Raw genomic sequence first — 18,909 nt, 5'->3', positions numbered from 1 at the left:
ATTTATATAGAATAAAATTTTACATGTTTATATTATTATTGATTTGTTTTGTTAAAAATTATAAAAAAATTATTTGATTTTGTTTATAATCAAAGTTATACCAATGCTATCAATTTATTATAATTGATTCTAATAATATTGTTTTGTCATATATATGAAGTTATTTGACAATGTCGAATCTCACAAAACTTGAATTTGTGGCACTTGACATTTCGGGAAAGAACTATTTATCTTGGATCATTGATGTTGAAATACATCTTGATGCAATGAACCTTGGAGCTATGATCAAAAAAGGAAATCAAGCAGCCCTGTAGGATCACGCAAAAACATTGATTTTCCTTCGCCATCACCTCCATGAAGGTTTAAAAAATGAGTATCTTATGGTAAAGGACCCTTTTACTCTATGGAGTAATTTGAAAGAAAGATATGACCACCAGAAAATTGTGATTCTCCCAAAATCTCGATATGATTGAATGCACCTAAGGTTGTAAGATTTTAAAACTGTTAGTGAATACAACTCCGCACTTTTTAAAATCAGCTCTCAATTAAAGCTGTGTGGAGAAAAAAAATCATAAAAGAAGACATGTTAGAGAAAACTTTTACTACATTTCATGCCTCGAATGTGTTCCTACAGCAGCAATATTGAGAGCATAGATTTACAAAATATTTTGAATTAATATCATGTCTTCTTATTGTTGAACAAAATAATGAGCTTTTGATGATAAATCACCAGTCTCGTCCAACTAGATCTGAACCATTCCTTGAAGTGAATGCAATATTGTCCCAAACTCGTGGACGTGGACGAGGATGAGAACGTGGTCGTGGAAGAAATCCCCGATACCATGGTTCTTATAGTAATAATTCTCAGAAAATGAAAGCCTCATTGCACCACCAAAAGTGGAACAATATTGAGGCAAAACAAGAAAATGGGAAGCGTTTACAAGATAAACCTCCTAAGAACCATGGAATAATTGTTATAGATGTGGTATGAAGGGGCATTGGTCACGTACCTGTCGTATGCCCAAACATTTGGTCGACCTTTACCAAGCATTAATAAAAGCAAAAGGTAAAGAGATAAAGATTAACTTTACTGATGGTGATGGATTTGACCTAACCTACTATGACATTGATTTCTTTGGAAGTTCTAATGAAAAAACAGACCATTTGATAAATGATGAGAAAATTAACATTGATTGATGTTACTTTATATATGAAATAATATATTATTATGTCTTATATTTACATCTGATTTTCTTTTGTTGTTTACATTATGCCTTGTTTTTTTTAGTTATAGCTGAAATCCATGTTTTATTTGGTCTCAAGATGAATGAGGATGATGTATGTCTCGCAAACTATACGACCACACACACAATTCTTCAGGATAAAAGATATTTCCTCGAATTGACATTAATAAAAGCTCATGTAAGTACCATATTTGGAAGGCTCTGGAAGAGCAAACATAACATTGTCAAATGAAACTAGATTCCATATAAATGACCCTTTATATTCTAGCAAATCCAGAATAAATTTGCTTAGTTTTAAAGATATTTGCATAAATGGATATCATATTGAAACTATGAATGAAGATAATGTAGAATTTCTTTACATTACTTCCATTATATCTGGCCAGAAGCTCATAATGGAAAAACTCTAGGCTTTCTCCTCTGGGTTGTATCATACAACTATAAAGCCTATTGAATCATATGTTGTCATGAATCATAAGTTCAACGACCCAAAAGTTTGTCATTTGGCATGATAGGCTAGGTCACCCAGGGTCTTCAATGATGCGTCAAATAATTGTGCCTACCCTAACCTCAAAGGACCCACATGCTTGTATGGATAGACTTGAGTAGAGGTTGAGGTAGTTGAGGACTTCAGACGGAGCTATCACCTAGGAGGATTTTGATGGAACACCGATGACTAATTTACCGGCCAAGTTTAGGATGGCCGAGATTGAGAGATACATGGGCATTGGCTGCCCTCACATAAATTTGAGGCTTTACAGTACAGTTATGAGGGCCCATGGATTGGATGAGGCCCAGATGGTTATGTTTTTCCCTATGTTCCTGAGTAGCGCAACACAACGTTGGTTTGCTTCATTAGGTGTATCACGCCGTCGAACTTGGGATGATTTGGCCCAGGAGTTCTTGAGATAGTTTGCATTTAATACTGTCATTGACATCTCGATGAGAGAGTTAGAGGAGTTGAGACAGAGGCCGGAGGAGTCGATCACTTCATTTATCTCCCGATAAAGAGAAAAGATTTCACAAGTTATTGATAAACCATCTGAGAGGGATTAGATCAACATGATTATGAGGAGCTTGCAACCTCGATTTGCTCAGCACTTGATGGGATTCCCTCATACGAATTTTGGACCTTTGGTACAAGCCTTATATGGTATAGGGCATAGCTAGAGGATTGTGGTTTGAGTCTTCTCCTTCTAATTCAAAAGGGAAGAAGCCCTTTAGAGGATAGAAACCAGGAGATGTGGGTGTTATCAGTTCGGCAAGGTTGAGACCTCCTAAACACTATCAGACAGTTGGGCAGACTTCTGGATTCTACTACCCACTATCTCCTCGTGTGCAGTATAGACCATAGGCACCTCATTGATCATATGATCAGGCTTACATGCCTTTTGCATTAGCACTGACTTACCACGCTGCACAGGGCACAAAGAGGTCTCCTATTTCATATTCAGCCACAGGGCAACCATGCTATGCAGCACAGTTTGCCGCGAGACCTACAACATCCTATCCTAGACCCAGAGCCCCACAAACCCCTACTCCTTTTGCTTTGAGGACCCAGAGATAGTTTTCACAGTTGGGTATGTTGTTGAGCCAGGCTCTTCAGAAACTCACAGAGGTCGGATTGTTGATGGCTCTCACTCCCAGACCATTACCTCAATTCATTCCACCTCAATTAGGATGGATCTACACTGTGCGTATCATCACGGACCAGGGCACGAGACCGACCGTTGTACTGTTCTGAGACATGCTATTCAGGATCTGATTGATCAGGGTTTGGTTCACTTAGGTCAATCGAGTGTAACCACAAACTCATTACCGACTCACACTACACACGCAGTTCCTCCTCAAGTCGATGGCACACACTCCATTGACTTCGTTGAGCTTGACAATCATATCCGCATGTTGAGCCGGGATGAGTCAGAGCCAGAGCCCATAGTATCAGATGAGATTTATGAAATAGGCAAAGTGACTTTGGGTCCTTAGACGTCTACACCATTTAGACTAGTACCTGAGGCGGCATCAGTACAGACGACCACAATCGAGCCATTGATCTTCTCACATTACAATGTTCAGACTCCGTTTGTTTTGATTTCGGATGTTGATGAGGTTCAGACTCATATGTTGATGATATTCACACTTCCGATGTATAGTATGTCATCCGCAGAGGTCGGGTGGTACAGTAGCAACCCCCAATAGCCGTTAAACCCTTGGAGGGGACGTCCGCTCATGAGGAGGTCAAGAGGGAGGATGATGAGATTCTGAGGCAGTTATAGAGCACCCAAGCTCGTATTTCTATTTGGAGCTTGCTGGCATCTTCCAACACTCATAGAGACGCATTGATTCTAGCCTTGAGCCAGATCAGAGTCGAGACTACTACTACCTCGAATGGATTGATTCATATGGTGACAGCTAGCAGAGCCACCTGCATAGTATTCTCTGATAATGACTTACCGCCTGATGGTTCGAATTATACACGCCCATTGTACATCTCAGTCGGTTATTCAGGCCACCGAATCCCATTTGTTCTTTTGGACAATGGCTCAACCCTAAATGTCTGTCCTCTAGCTATTGCCATTGCCCTCGACTATGCGCCCTCAGATTTTGGTCCCTCTACTCAAACAGTCTGAGCCTATGATAGCACTAGGAGAGATGTCATAAGTGCTCTGGAGATTGAGCTATTGATAGGTCCGACCACATTTACCACTTTGTTCCAGGTTTTGAGGATTCCTACATCATTTAACCTGCTTTTGGGTCGACCTTGGATCCACAGAGCCGGGGCTATTCCTTCTTCCCTTCATCAAAAGGTAAAGTTCATTCATGATGGTCAGGTCATCACAGTGCAGTCTGTGGGAGATATGTTTATTTCTTCTGAGCCAATACTTCATATCAATCACAGTAATGACGACCTATTTTTTACTAGATTCACATTTGATGGGGTGTAGTCTCTAGAGCTGGAGGATTTTTGTCGAGACTTCGTGGTTATGTCGTTCGACCAGCATGACAACACAATAGTACTCGATATGATGAGGAGCATGTCTTATTTACCTGGCATGGGGTTGGGGCGACGTCAGAATGGGCCTAATGAGTTCATGGTTATCCCAGATCACAATGTACCGTTCAGACTCAGGTTCATCCTTACTGAGGCCGACTATTGATATATGGTGTGACTCACACACCATTTGACTATCCTGTTCGCCCATACAACATGAGCTTGGCGGACTACTTTGTGAGGGCGTCAGAGCTATAGACACATTCAGATGGGAGCATTGGGGGATTCAACACTACTCAGAAGGTCGAGCTTCAACGTCTTGTCCACCGGTTGCAATTGAGTGACGGAGCTCCTAGCACTTCCGCTGTTGCATTGGTTGCCCCATCATCTCCAAATCGTATGAGCCTCATGACACTCTATTTCCAGGATGATGTCGATGAGCATGGGACATTTTCTGAGATCAGAGACATAGTGGATGGAGTTGTTCCATATGATGAGTACATTGATGAGATGCTCGCTATGAGTATGAGCAACCTAGATGGGTTATTTCAACTTGAGCTTGATTCACCATTCAATTTCTTTGGAGTGTTTGCCATCGAGATTGCTGAGGAGATCCAGATTGCTCCTGCTCCAGAGTTTTCAGATGATATTATAGTAGTTGATGATTTGTTTGATGGCCCTGTTAGCCCAGTTGAAGGAGCGTCCGACTTTGTGGAACCACCTCTTTTATTTGATGTTTTATCAGGATTTGTCTCCCGTTCTGCCGATGTTCATGACTTTTCATTTATGGATTTGAACATTTTCGAGTATCTGTTTATCTCTTGTGATATCACTTTATCTACACCATCTTCACCCACATCACAGATATTTGATATAGATGATGAGATTGTACAACACGGTTCAGATGAGGACTCTTATTCTGTTTCTGATTCAAGTTCTAGTGGTCAGAGAGTTTCATTTGCCACATGAGATGCTAAGATTGTTGATTTTGGTACAACAAACCAGCCAAGAGAGTTGAGGATTGGATTGGATTTGTCTGCAGATGATAGGGATGGCCTCGCTCGGTTGCTCAGATCGTATTTGGATGTTATTGCATGGTCTTATGAGGACATGTCAGACCTTGATCCATCCATAGTCCAGCATCACTTGCCACTTCTGCCTCATGTCAGACCAGTTAAGCAGAAGTTCAGGCGATTGCACCATCACTAGAGTTTGCAGGTGAAGGAGGAGATTCAGAAGCAGCTTAGTGTGAGATTTTTATTAGTGATCGAGTATCTTGAGTGTCTGGTCAATGTCTTCCCTGTTCCCAAAAAATACAGCAAGGTGAGAGTTTGTGTTGATTTTCGAGATCTTAACAAGGTCAGTCCTAAGGATGGTTTTCCTCTCCCACACATCAACATGTTAGTTGATAGTACGGCAGGTCACTCGATGTTGTCCTTTATGGACGGATTTTCCAGGTACAGTCAAATTCTGATGGCTCAAGAGGACATGGAGAAAACGTCCTTCATTACAAAGTGGGGTACTTACTACTACAGAGTGATGTCGTTTGGTTTGAAGAATGCAGGGGCTACTTATCAGAGAGCAGCGACTACTCTATTCCATGACATGATGCATTGGGGTGTCGAGGTTTATGTAGACAACATGATAGTGAAATCCCAAGATAGAGTAGATCACCTAGCAGCCTTGGAGAGATTCTTTGAGAGGATCAAGCAGTTCAAATTGAGACTGAATCCCAAGAAGTGAACTTTTTGAGTGACTTTTGGGAAACTATTGGGATACATGGTCAGTGAGAGAGGCATCGAGACAGATCCAGATAAGATTAGAGTCATTCTTGACATGCCTACGCCAAGGACCAAGAGAAAGATTAGAGGCCTTTTGGGTAGACTTCAGTACATCAATAGATTCATCGACAGATTGACAGACATCTGTGAGCCCATTTTCCAACTCTCGAGGAAGAGTCAACCTACCGTTTGGGATGATCAGTGCCAACGCGCACTTGAGAGGATCAGAGAGTGCTTGTTGTCACTTCCAGTCTTGGTGCCCCCTACACCAGGCTGTCCTTTACTTCTATACTTGTCAGTTTCAGACGTAGCATTATAATGCATGTTGGCTCAACTCGATGGTTCAGGGAAGGAGCAAGCTATTTATTATATGAGTAAAAGGATGCTAGATTATGAGACGAGATATGTCACGATTGAGCGCTACTACTTGGCATTGGTTTGGGCTACTCGGAGACTAAGACATTACATGACTGAGTATTCAATGCACTTGATATCCCGTCTAGATCCTCTGAGATATTTGTTTAATAGGCTTGCTTTGGTCGGACAACTCATGAGATGGTTGGTACTTTTGACTGAGTTTGACATCCATTATGTCACTCAGAATTCCATCAAATAAAGCATTGTTGCGGATCACTTAGCCTCATTACCGGTTTTCGATGATAAAGTGATTGATGATGATTTCTTAGATGAGAATGTTGTTGTTGTGACTAGTTTATCAGGTTGGCGCATGTACTTTGACAATGCGGCCAACCACTTTGGATACGAGATAGGTGTCTTGTTGATATCCCCTCATGGTAACCACATCCCTAAATATGTTCGTTTGGCATTATCAGATTAACATCCTGCCACGAACAATATTGTTGAGTATGAAGCTTGCATCTTGGGATTAGAGACAGCTCTCAAGCTCAGGATTAGACAGATGGAGGTGTTTGGTGACTCCAATCTGGTATTGAGACAGATTCAAGGCGAGTGGAAGACTAGGGATGTGAAGCTTAGACCCTACCATGCATACTTAGAGCTACTGGTTGAGATATTTGATGATTTGAGTTATACACATCTACCTAGAGCGCAGAACCAATTTGCTGATGTCTTAGCTACTCTAGTTTCCATGATTGATATTCCTACTAATACCATCCTTCGTTCTTTATTGATTGAGTCGAGATTTGTTCCTGCCTACTGTTGCTTGATTGATAAGGCAGAGTTTGATGATGGCTTACCTTGGTACCGTGACATATACCAGTTTCTGAGACTTGGTGCATATCCTGAGGTCGTCACGACCAAGGATAAGAGAGCATTAAGACAGTTGGCCACCCGATTTGTGATAAGAGAGACATTATACAAACAATCAATTGGTGGGATGTTGTTATTGTGCTTAGACCGTGCCTCTACCGATCGAGTGATGAGAGAGGTTCATGCGAGAGTCTGTGGACCACATATGGGAGGACATATGTTAGCCCGTAAGATCATGAGGACTGACTATTTTTGGTTGACTATGGAGACAGATTGTTGCCAGTTTGTTCAAAGATGTTTAGAGTGCCAAATACATGGGGACCTCATTCACGTGTTGCCTTCAGAGTTGCATGCACTGACTTTACCATGACCATTTTCAGTATGGGGTATAGATATTATTGGGAAGATTTCGCCGAAGTCTTCTAGTGGTCATGAGTTCATCTTAGTCGCCATTGATTAATTCACCAAGTGGGTAGAGGCTACTTCATATGCGAGATTGACATCATCTGGGGTTGCTAGTTTCATCATATCACACATTATTTATCGTTATGGAGTCCCTCATGAGCTGATTTCGGATAAAAGAATACATTTCAGAGTAGATGTTAACACTTTTTTTACAAATGTACGATATCCAGCATCATAGATCGTCTACGTACATGCCACAGACTAACGGAGCGGTAAATGTTGCAAATAAGAATATTAAGAGGATCTTGAGGAGGATGGTTGAGACATCTCGAGATTGGTCAGAAAAGCTTCATTTCGCATTGTGGGCTTATCAAACTTCTTTTCGCACCTCTATAGGAGTCACACACTACTCCTTGGTGTATGATATGGAAGCAATGCTACCAATTGAGATTGAGATGGGTTCATCAAGAGTAGCATTGGAGCAGCAGATTCCAGAGGTAGATTGGGCTCAAGTTCGATTAAACCAGCTCAATCTCCTAGATGAGAGGAGATTGAGGGTAGCATACCATGTTTGTGCCTACCAGAGGAAGATGGCCCGTGTTTTTAAGAAGCGGGTCAAGCCTAGGTCGCTACAGAGAGGTGACTTGGTTCTGAAGGTCATCAAGGGATTGATCAGAGATCCTAGAGGGAAGTTTAGACCCAATTGGAGCGGACCTTACTTCATTAGGGAACTGACCCTAGAGAGCGCTACATGGTTGATGGATCTAAATGGAAACCGATTCTCGAAGCCGACCAACGTGGATCAACTAAAGAGGTACTATGTTTGAGACCATGGTCACAGGATGAGTGGCCATCATTTCGGTTAGCCATATACCCTTTCAACTTTTTGATATATAGACCATTGCTAGCCCATTGAGCCTCGCACGTGCATTATAACATTTCTTTCTTATCACCTTGCTCACATTTTTGGACTGGGATGGGGGTCTTTTAGTGTATGCATACATTGTTTGGGAGTCTCATGAGTCTTGGATCTACAAGTACATCTTTCTCTCATTATTTTTTCCCATCATCACTCTACTACATTCCATCGTATCTCATAAGTTGTGTTCTTCATTTCTTCTTCTTTATTCCATCTACTACTTGTTTTGCTTCATATTCTCTCCACCCTGAGTGGTGATCCTCCTTGGCTCATTGCATGGAGGATAGTCACATCATTTTCACTACTTATCCCATGGACACTGATTCAAAGATCCTTAGTTTGAGAAGGACATCTCGTCAGAGAGAGTTTTTGTTACCTTAGCACTTGAGAGTGTGTCTATCCATTATTGATATCACCTTTGGGGTTCATTTGTTTATGTTCAAGGTATGTGCATTTGTAAAAAAAAAACAAAAAAAAAAATGGGAAAAAGAAAAAAAATGAAATGAAAGAAAAAATAAAAATAAAAATAAGCACATGTGTATATGTGCATAATATTCTCCATTGTTGGGCATGTATGTTGATATCCGATGGTCACTTTATTGAGTATGTTTGTTGTTGAGAGTTCGTATGTGAGCTTTCTGAGATCCTATTTTCTTTTTATTCACTTTGTCATATCTCTTTGAGAGTGAGATGAGTGATCTTCTCCTAGGGATGTTGGGTCATTGTCCTTTCCATTATTACATTCATTATTGATGTGACTTCACTCCATGTTTGACTTGAGTTAATCATCACTTTTCTTCGTATATTCATTGTTTTGCTATCATCCTTGTCATTGCTTGTGATTCTTCCCATTCACTTCACCCCCCTTGTTCTTTTCTTATACTGACGTATTATAGGTTTGGCATTTTCCTTGCATCATTCTTGTGTATCTCATTATCAATTTGATTTGCTTCATCGTCTCATTATTGATATTATATTCACATTGGGAACCCTCAAGTCCATGGCTCACGAGCGTTTCTATACATGTTGCATTTTATACATGAGGGCATGAGTTTTTTTATCATTGGGTATTTGAGTCTAATTTCCTTTCATTTCTATTACCTTATCACTCTAGCCTACATTACATCCCGTGTCTTAAGACCACCTTAAGGCTATGTGATCAGATGTCGACTTCGATAGCCCCTACTTGGACGGGTATTTGAGATTTGGGTTGATATTTGGATATTATCATGCTTCTTCTTCTGGGAGACGCCTCTTCGACGTTCGGACCCGATCCAATTGTGGATTTAGATGACTGGGATTACACATTTGATGATAAATGATTTGAGGTCATCCAATTTTTCATTTTGTCACACGTCTATGCCATACTGGGGCATATTTTCGTTTCGATTGAGATTTACAGATCTTCATGGAGTCGCATGACGATCCCCACCTACGAGATACGCACTGAGATGATGACCTGTTTGTTATCTTATCATGATCTCCCAGGAGAGCCTCTCTTAAGTCATTCAATCAAACCCACACCTTTCGGCATTCGGACGTCATCGTGTTTCTCCTTCTGGGATATGTTTCTTTGATCTGTGGATTTGATTCAGCTGCGGACATGGATGACTTAGATTACACACTTGGTGATGGATGATTCGTTGTCATTTGGTTTTCTGACCTATCATGCATCCGATGCTATACTGGGGGCATATTTCCATTTTGGTTGAGATTTGTAGGTCATCATTGATTTGCATGATCATCCCCATTTATGAGATACACATCAAGTTGATGATTTGCTTTCATTTTGTCATGATTCTCTAGTGGAGTTTTCCTTGAGTCATTCAGTTATGCTCATATTTTCTGATATTGTCATGACTCTTGGATGGAGTTATTCGAGGTGCATAGACTCCCATGTCATTATTTCAGAGGAGTACATGTCAGACTTCTTATACATCCCATGGAGCTATCCTCGAGTCATCAGGATAGACCGGATGCCCTAGTTGCTATATTGGGGCATATTTCCTTTTTTTAGCTATGGAGATGATTGTTTTCTCACAGACTTGTCACAATCTCCATTATTCGGCCGAGTGATGTTTATTTGCATTACTGGCCACAATTTCGATGATTTTTGCCGAGACAAGCCTTCAGTAGAGCACGACCTCAAGGGTTTGATCGTCTTACTATACATGACTCTTCAGTAGATTGAGAGTGTGGCAGTTACCCTAGCGGACTATTCTCTTGAGACTCCCCATTGGATCATTCATTTGAGATGACATCGGATTCCTTCAGTAGAGCATTTTGAGTTAGAGACGTTCAACCTATTATGGCATTCATCAGGCTCGTGTTTCAGTCAGATGGATTGTGAGGCCATATTTATAGTCGATTTTACCGTTCCAACTCGTCAGCGGAGCATCTTTTGAGACTCATGGAGCTTTTTTCAGACCCTTCCTATGGATTGAGAGTTGTAACAACACGCTACACTAGGGCATATCTCCCCCTCATTATCTCCTTGTATTTTCAGCTCGACCTTCAAAGCCATCATGTCTCTTTTCCGTTTGACATTTAGAGTTGCATTTTCAATTTGTCGTTCAGAGCCGCATTTTCAGTTTGGCGTTCAGAGCTGTCGTTTGTCCTTAGTTCGACCTTTAGAGCCATCATGTCTATTTTCCGTTTGACGTTCAAAGCCGCATTTTCATTTTGGCATTCAAAACCGCATTCTCGGTTTCAGCATTTGGATCCATCGTTTGTCCTTAGTTCTACCTTTAAAGCCATCATGTCTCTTTTTCGTTTAACGTTCAAAGTTGCATTTTCATTTTGGCGTTTAGAGCCGCATTCTCAGTTTTAGCGTTCAGATCCGTCATTTGTCCTTAGTTCGACATTCAGAGCCATTGTCTTTTTTCCGTTTGACGTTTAGAGTCACATTTTCATTTTGGCGTTCAGAGCCGCATCTTCAGTTTGGCGTTCAAAGCCGTCGTTTGTCCTTAGTTCAACATTCAGAGCCATCATGTCTTTTTTCCATTTGACGTTCAAAGCCGCATTTTCATTTTGGCATTCAAAACCACATTCTCGGTTTCAGCATTCGGATCCGTCGTTTGTCCTTAGTTCGACCTTCAAAGCCATCATGTCTATTTTCCGTTTGATGTTCAGAGTCGCATTTTCATTTTGGCGTTCAGAGCCGCATTCTCAATTTCAGCGTTCAGATCCGTCATTTGTCCTTAGTCCGACATTCAGAGCCATCATGTCTCATTTTCATTTTGACATTCAAAGTCGCATCTTCAGTTTGGCGTTCAGAGTCGTCGTTTATCCTTAGTCCGACATTTAGGGCCCGTTGTTCGTAGTCAGGCGTTCAGAGCCATCGTCCACATTCAGGTGTTCAGAGCCATCGTTCGCATTCAGGCGTTCAGAGCCATCATCTCTCCATAGTTTAGTGCTCAAAGCCCCTCATTCACAGTTTGGCATTCAAAGCTATGCTCACAATTTGACATTTAGAGTCGTAGTTCACAGTTTGGCATTCAGAGCTATGTTCACAGTTTGACATTCCGCCATCAATTTATAATTTGGCGTTCAGAGCCACCATATCTTCTTAGTTATTACGTTTAGAGCCACCATCAGTTTAGAGTTTGGCGTTCAAAGCCACCATCTCTTCTCAGTTACGGCGTTCAGAGCCTCTATCCTTCTCAATTTAGCGTTTAGAGCCATGTTTTTTGTTTGACGTTCAGAGCCTTCATCTTCCCCAGTTTCACATTTAGATCCATCATCCTATCATGATCGGACATTCGTTGCCACATTTTCGGCCTTCAAAGCTACATTCTTGGTGTTCAAAGCCTTCATCTTCTCTAGTTTGACATTCAAGGTCGTCGTTCTCTATTTGGCGTTCAGAGCCATATCTCCAACTTGGTGTTCAAAGTCACTAATTCTTCACAGTTTTGCGTTCAGAGCCATCATGTTATCATGATCGGACATTCGTTGCCAACTTTTCGGTGTTCGGAGCTACATTCCTAGCTTTCCGAGCCTTCATCTTCTCTAGTTTGACATTCAGGATCGTCGCTCTCAGTTCGGCGTTCAGATCAACACTTCCAACTTGGTGTTCAAAGTCACTATCTCTTCACAGTTTGGCGTTGAGAGCTACATTCCTGGAGTTCAGGGTCGTCATTCTCAGTTTGGTGTTCAAAGCCGCATCTCCAATTTGGCATTCAGAGTCGCATTCCCAGTTTGGCGTTCCGAGCCATCATCCTATCGCAATCGAGCATTCATTGCCAATTTTTCGGCATTCAGAGATACGTTCTTAGCGTTCAGAGCTGCTAGTTCAGTTTGGGCATTCAGAGCTTCGTCTTTAGTTTTCAAGGTTATCAATTTTTTTTAGTTTCGCGTTCAGAGCCATGTATTCAGTTCGGCATTCAAAGTCGTCATGTCCTTCTCAGTTAGGTGTTCAGATCCACGATATCTCTTTCAGTTCGACATTTAGAACCACATCTTCATTTTGGCGTTCAGAGTCGTTGTTTGTTTCAGTTTGACGTTTAGAGTTGTGTTTTTTAGTTTGACATTTAGAGCTTCGTCTTTAGTATTCAGTGTTATCAGTTTTTTTTAGTTCAGCATTCAGAGTCATGTCTTCAGTTCAACATTCAGAATCGTTATGTTCTTCTTAATTAAACGTTCAAATCCACCATATCTCCTTCAATTCGGCGTTTAAAGTTGCATCTTCATTTTGGTATTCAGAGTCACTTTTCCTCAACCTTGTCATTCCTTGTCATGGCTCTTGGCATTCATATTCACTGGCATTGCACATCTTGCCTTCATGATTTTACATTCGTCCTTATTTTCCTCACTTTGTTACCTTGTGCTTATCGCTTGTTCATCATGCTCTTCTAGACTTCCCCTTCCATTGCATATGACATAGTCCATTGAGTTCACAACACATATTTCAATCATGTTGTTGGGCACCCTACACTTAGTGTCATCATGTAGTTCACATAGGGTAGTCCCCTTTGGGCACATTCTTTCCTGTACTCCAGGGTGATTCGACCGTTACTCATTTTTTACATCGATTTTCAAGTCACTCTTGAAGAAATCTTAAATAGAGTCTAGGTCCTTAGTGTAGCTTTAGAGGCGCTTTGAGAGAGTCACCCTTCTCTTAAGATTTTAGAGCCCTTTTTGTTCATTTATTGGTTTGAGCAAGTTTGTGTTCTACTTGTGTACCTTTAGGGGTCCTTCTTTGTTCTTCGGTAGAGTTCACTTCATTCCACTCACTATTCACACTTTCTTTTCACTCTAGTATTAATATTTCTTACACTTGTGAGCTCTATCGAAGAGGACCATATTTGTAGACCTCCTCGGAGTAATGGGGTTTTTTCCTTTTTTTCTTTTCTTTTCTGACCACCCTGGAAGTGGGCTACATTGGGCGGCCATGGGACTGATGGGTGAGCTATTGGGCGGCTAGATGTGACTTACGTGAGAGAGTTGCAGAGAGTAAGTCTGAGGATTAACAAGAGAGAAAGCTTGCTGGAAACAAGAAGAGAAAAAAGGGGTGGATAGCAGCTTGCAGGCGGGGATTGAGGTGATTTGAAGGACAGCTAAACAAAAAAAGACGTGGGAGAGGCAAGATGATGGATAAAATAAAATAAAAAACGTTTGGAGAGAGCTTAAAGGAAAAAACCAGTTGAGAAAAGAAAAAAAAAAAAAAAAAACAATTCAGGCTAAGCAGAGGAATAGATCATCAGTTTGGTCCAGGTACAATTCCAAAATTCCAATTTTCGCATTTATTCATTTAATCATTATTATTTTCGTTATTATTATTATTATTATTATTATTATTATTATTATTATTATTATTATTATTATTATTATTATTATTTAAATTCCATCTTTAAATAATTCTTCAAAATTTAGATTTCCAAATTTAATTTCCAATTTCCAAAATTCCAATTTTCGCATTTATTCGTTTAATCCTTATTATTTTTGTTATTATTATTTATTTATTATTAAAATTCCATCTTTAAATAATTCTTCAAAATTCCAATTTCCAAATTTAATTTCCAATTTCCAAAATTCCAATTTTCGCATTTATTTGTTTAATCATTATTATTATTATTATTTTATTTATTGATTTATTTTTAAAATTTCATCTTTAAATAATTCTTCAAAATTCTGATTTCCAAATTTAATTTCTAAAATTCTAATTTTCGCATTTATTCAATTTATCATTATTATTATTATTTTATTTATTGATTTATTTTTAAATTTTCATCTTTAAATAATTCTTCAAAATTCCGATTTCCAAATTTAATTTCTAAAATTCTAATTTTCGCATTTATTCATTTAATCATTATTATTTTCGTTATTATTTATTTATTTATTTTTATAAAAATTCAATCTTTAAATAATTATTCAAAATTCAGATTTCCAAATTTAATTTCCAATTTCCAAAATTCCAATTTTTGCAATTATTCGTTTAATCATTATTATTCGTTATTATTTATTTATTTATTTTTTAAAAAATTCAATCTTTAAATAATTCTTCAAAATTCTGATTTTCAAATTTAATATCCAATTTCCAAAATTCCAATTTTCGCATTTATTCGTTTAATCATTATTATTTTCGTTATTATTTATTTATTTTTTTAAAAAATTCAATCTTTAAATAATTCTTCAAAATTCCAATTTCCAAATTTAATTTCCAATTTCCAAAATTCCAAAATTCCAATTTTCTCATTTATTCATTAAATCATTATTATTTTCACTATTATTATTATTATTATTATTATTATTATTATTATTATTTTAATTTCATCTTTAAATGATTTTTCAAAACTCTAATTTCCAAATTTAATTTCCAATTTCCAAAATTCCAATTTTCACATATTTTTATTTTATCATTTTCATCTTCAAATAATTTTTCGAAATTCCAATTCTTAAATTTAATTTTCAAAACCCTAATTTTCAAGACTTCAATTTTCAAATAAACTTCAAACTCTATGTTTTCTTTCAAATAATTTTTAATCCCACTTCAATTCTCAAATATTTTTAATTCTACCACTTTTCATCCTTCATTAGGGTTTTAAGTTATTAAAAATCCCATTTTTAAATAAACATGCTACATTTTCTTTCAGGTAAGCACTTTCACAAATTTTCTTTGATTTTCAAATATTTCTTTTGTTTCTCTTGATTTTAGATAAGTATGAATGCAATTTTCATAATTCCAGAATAATGGAATTTGTGAGACTAATTCGTGCAAGATAGATTGGGCTTTGATGGTTCGCATATGAGTTTTCTCTTCTAATTGTCAATTGTTATGCTTGATGAGTAATACTTTATCTTTGTCTTGCTCTTTGATATGCATGTGATGATTTTATATATGAGCTAACCCTGTTTCTGTGATAGCACACTATTAATTGCTATTAATGTACGATTTAATTCTCATTTCACTTATTATTATGCATGATTCGCTTTATTATTTGATTATTTCATTTTGATATTCATTGATCTCCTAGTTAATTGTTATGTTTGTTTCACCTTATTTAGTAGAGACCTATTTTTAGGGGCCTAGAGGGGTACTATAGTGTTTACCGTACCTTCCTAATGAGTAACCTAACCCCCGAACTCAAACTCGATTTTTCACAAACCCCTTTTTCCTTTAGGAGTCACACTTAGGGTTTTTCTTTCTTATTTTATTTTTCTCTTTAAATATAAAACAAAAATAAGTGGCGACTCCAAGTATTTTTCTAAAAATCAAATTTTCACAAAAAAAAAAAAAAAAAACCGAGTCACATCATTAAGTGGAAATGCATCGTGTAAAATGCGGGGTCTACAATATTCTTTTAATAAAGGTTAAATAAAAATTCTTTTGGATGAACTTTTATATATATATATATATATATATAAAACTTTTTTTTAAAATAAAAGGCAAATTTCTTTTCTTAATAAAGTTAAGTAAATTCCTTTATTTAAAATGAAATTTTAAAAATCATCTTTTTAAATAAAAATAGAGATACTTTTTTCTTCATAAATAAATTTGTAAATGGACTTTTTATAAATAAAATTAAATTGGATCTTTTCGTAAATGAAATTTTATGAAAAATAATTTCATAATGAAAGTCAAGTAAGATTTTTTCATTTTGAATAAAATTGTGAAAATGCAATTTATTTTATTTTTTAACCAAATTTTAAAGTTCATTTTTAAAATAAAAAATAAAATTGGAACCCCTTTTTGTTAATTTTTAAAATAAAACTGGAGAAACATTTTTTAAGGTTTTTTTTTTTTAAAATAAATTCCAAATCTTTAAAGATAAGTAATTAATTTGAAATCTCTTTTTTATAAAGTCAAGGATTTTTTTTTAAGTTTAAATAAAATTGAAAATTTTTTCCTTAAATCAAACAAAATAATGTTTTTAATAAATATTTTTTATAATCAAATAATAAATTTTTTTTGGAAAAAAAAAAAACAATTGAACTATCTTTTTGTAATTAATTTTGTAAAAATTCATCTTCCTATTAATAATATTTTTTTATTAATAAAATTGGATTGAATTATAATATTTTTGTGAATAAAAATGTAAAAGACTTGTTTATTTAATTTAAAAGTTATAGAAAATATTTTTCTTAATAATTTGCAATTTTTTTTCTTTTTTCTCAAATAAAAGTTGAATTGAAGTATTTTTATAAAAAAAATTTTAAAAGTAATTCCTCTTCTAGCAAAATAAATAAAGATCTTTTTTATTGTAAACAAAGCCGATTTAAATTTTTTAACAAATTCTTTTAATGACAATGAGTGTTAATAATATTCTTGAAAATAAAAGTCGAATACAAATAAAATTAAATCAAATCACTTATTAAAAATGAATTGAAATTATTAATTTGAAATTGTTTTTAATGAACTATTTTGAAATTTTTGAAAAACCTTTTTGACATTTTTCTTTTTAAATTAGTTACTTTTATTTAGTTTATTTTTTCATGAAACTCGCAAAAAAAAAAGTATCGCAATATAAAACTATAAAATTATTCCATTCATAGAATAAAAAATTATATAAAAAAATGAAATGCATTAATTAAATATATTAAGCAAATGAAAAAAAAATAGTAATATAAAGTACATAATTGAATAATGTTAAATTGACAAACTAATTAAAATACAAAACAATTTAAACAAACTAACTCAACCAAAAGAAAATTAATAATTTTCAAACAAAAAAAATTAATAAACAAACTTCTACATTATACGACAAATTCGGGTTTTTGGAATCCGATCTCAATTGGATTCAAGTACATCTTTTTCAACGATTGATTTTGAAAATATTAATAAATCATTTGAAACTTCTGTATAAGGATTAAAAACTTGATTCATCATATTTTAAAATTCTAAACGAGCATTTTTAATTTAAAAGACATCACATTCACTGCAAATACTATTTTATATTTTTCTGATGGTTGGATTTTTATTTGGAAAATTCATGATTTTTTATTAAAATTTGAAAAGATTTTTACTTGATAAAATCTTCCAAACAATAATTAAATTAACAAACCTAATTGAAAGGCAAAACAATTTTAATCAAAATATTAGGATATTTTATTTAATTGATGATTTTGTTCTTTTCTTATTAATTAGATGCAACTTACTTCTTAGGATTGATCAGAGTTGTAAAATTTAAGGTAAATATATATTTACGGTTAATAAAACTTTTGGAATAGCTAATAGAATAAATTAAGATTATAATACTTTTGATTTTCTAATTTGATTTTTACTATATCTTTAATTCTATATATTATTTTTGATAAGTTTTAAAATCATGTTTATTTCTAAATATGTATTGGATTCTAAAAAGAATTTTTGAAATATCTTTTTAGTAAGTTTTAAAATTGTGATTATCTCTAAATTGATATTTAATTTTAAAAATGATATTTAGAATATTTTAAAATTTAAAACTCTCCACAATTCTAAAAAGGTTTAATAAATATAAATTATAATCATTTTTAAAAGTTTCATCTTCTAACTTTTAAACTTTTAAGATTTTTCTTGAAAGTAATTTTCGATTGAGATCACATCGTAAAACGAAACCTCAATTAGGGTGGAGTAGAGGAGTGCAAGATCACATTGTAAAACGAAACCTCAATAAGGGTTTTGAGTGCATAGTGCTAACGACATAATCTGAGTAGGTACATCCAATCAAATAAAATTATATATTATTTTATCATATTTGGTATATTATTTAATGATCGAGATTACCAATGATTTTTTATACCTAATAAATTGTTATATGGTGGTTTGTTCATTCATGTGATTGATTTTATTTATATTTATATAAAATTATTGGTTTTTTTTTTTCATTATATTAAGACTAAAAAAATTCACAAAAAATAAAT

This window comes from Vitis riparia, chromosome 18 (genome assembly GCF_004353265.1).
Source record: "Vitis riparia cultivar Riparia Gloire de Montpellier isolate 1030 chromosome 18, EGFV_Vit.rip_1.0, whole genome shotgun sequence".
Classification (NCBI taxonomy): Eukaryota; Viridiplantae; Streptophyta; class Magnoliopsida; order Vitales; family Vitaceae; genus Vitis; species Vitis riparia.
Note: the sequence above shows the minus strand (reverse complement) of the source record.